Raw genomic sequence first — 2,500 nt, forward strand, 5'->3', positions numbered from 1 at the left:
TAGTAATAGTAATAGTAATAACAATAATAATAATGATAATAACAATTATAATAATGTAAATGATAATTATAACAATAACAATAACAATAATGGTAATGATACTGGTACTGATAATAATGACAATGATAATACTAATGATAACAGTGATAATACCAATAACAATAATAATAATAATAATAATGATAATGATAATAATAATGATAATAATAATAATAACAATAATAATAATAATAATAATAACAACAACAACACTAATAGTAATAATTATAACAATAATAATGATAACGATACCAATAAAATTACTTATGGAACCAATCCTTTAACTTGAGGACGAGAGACCTGGTACTCTACACTAAGGTGCTGTACCTATGTGCCACTCTTCTAGCTGTTATTTCTTTAACGGTAATTTAGACACTTTGTAAGTAGTGGGACATGAGCCGCATGCAATCCCGAAGCCGCAGGCTGCCGACTACAGGACAAAACGAATCTAGTGATACAGCCATTAACCAATTAGCCATCTTTACTAATGCGTTTGAAGAATAGTCTACATCAGTTAGAATATTAAGATGAAGACAAGTGAACAATTAGGTTGATGCTGTTTTTTCACTTTCTCTTTGTTTCTTTTCTTCTTCTCTCCTCTCTCTTTCCAACTCATTATTTTCTTGATCTTTCATATATATTTCTCGCTTTTGCTCTTTATCTTCTTCTTTTCTTTTCTTTATGTTTCTTTCTTTTTTTCTCTTCTTTTCTCTCTCTCTCTCTCTCTCCTCTCTCCTTCTCTCTCCCACTCACTAACTCCAATTTCCTTGTTCCATTCTTTCTTTCTTTCTCTCTCTTTCTCCCTCACTAATTTGTTCACGACTTTTTCAGTGCTTTGGGCAGGGTATATGACTCATCCAGGACGTGACAAGTAAAAATCTTTCATTATTTTCCGAGCAAACATTAATTATTTTGCTATCGTGACAGACGAAATGAAGTTTGCGCGGTCAGGCATTTTATACAAACACACACACACACACACACACACACACACACACACACACACACACACACACACACACACACACACACACACACACACACACACACACACACACTTTGATGTGTATATATATATATATATACATATATATATACATACATATACATATATATACATATATACAGATATATATATACATATATCCATATATATATATATATATATATATACATATATACATATATATATATATATATATATATATATATATACATATATATATATATATATATATATATATATATATGGATATACACACAATCCCACACAGAAAAATATTATCAATAACAATAATCGCATTAAAAGTAGTAGCAATATGTAATGACATATAATTATGCGAAAAGACAAACATAAGAGTGGCTTCAAGGATACGATACAGTATACGCGTGGAAAGTGTGCATACATGTATACATCTTGTGTTTTCTTACAGTATGTACAACAACAGACTTCGGTAGCGTAATGTAGTGTCGACCACCACCAGACAAAGGAGTTACTGAGCAAGTAAGGCTAATGTGGACGCTTGCAGCATATCATTGTGGGTGTGACCTTACAGGCAGGAAGATGCGATGTTCATGAGTGCTTCTGCTTGTGTATGTTGTGTGTGTCTATATATATATATACATATATATATATATATATATATATATATATATATATATATATATATATATATATACATATACATATACATATACATATACATATACACATACATCAATACATACATACATACATACATACATACACACACACACACATATACACATACATACATACATACATACATACACACATATATATATACTGTACATATATATGTGTGTGTGTGTGTGTGTGTGTGTGTGTGTGTGTGTGTGTGTGTGTGTGTGTGTGTGTGTGTGTGTGTGTGTGTGTGTGTGTGTGTGTGTGTGTGTGAATGAGTGAGAGAGAGAGAAAAAGTCAAAGAACAAACCAACGGTATTTAAAACAATAGAGCAATAGTGGTAACCGAGACCTCCATCACCAGCCACATGACCCCGAACGATTCTTTCTCCAAGAGGACTCGTGCCACTCCTGCCTCTACCACTCTAGCGTTGACACACACAGGGAATAAACTTCATATCCTTGTGTCTTGTTCGGGGTCATAGCTGCAGTTCTCTCGAAGTTGTATGCCGTGGTAGGAGACTAACAGATAAAGCGAAAACCTCTGAAAACTGTGCATGAGTGCGTGCGTATATACGTGCTAGTCAAGAAAATGGCCCGATTCACACCTTGCATTGAGAGACAGAAATGGGTGGTGGTTACTGGTGGCTGAAGTAATCGTAATGAGGTTTGGAATTTTAGTTGTTCGAGAAGGACATTCCTTGTCCAGTAACCTTAACATCATCAATGGGTCTTTAAAATACTGAATAACTTCACTTGTTATAGACACAAATGCATTCAAGTACACATTCTCTCTCATATACGCACATTTAATAC

The 2,500-nt window shown here is 33.4% G+C and overlaps 1 protein-coding gene across 4 annotated transcripts in view; it reads right to left on the minus strand.

Moving 5' to 3' along the window:
- The window catches only part of LOC122246086 (uncharacterized), an 845,287-nt gene that overhangs the window by 285,895 nt on the left and 556,892 nt on the right, over positions 1 to 2,500 (minus strand). The gene's annotated exons all lie outside the window — the stretch shown is intronic.

The sequence above is a fragment of the Penaeus japonicus genome, unplaced genomic scaffold, assembly GCF_977035675.1.
Source record: "Penaeus japonicus unplaced genomic scaffold, GWHDUDI00000001_assembly GWHDUDI00000027, whole genome shotgun sequence".
Classification (NCBI taxonomy): Eukaryota; Metazoa; Arthropoda; class Malacostraca; order Decapoda; family Penaeidae; genus Penaeus; species Penaeus japonicus.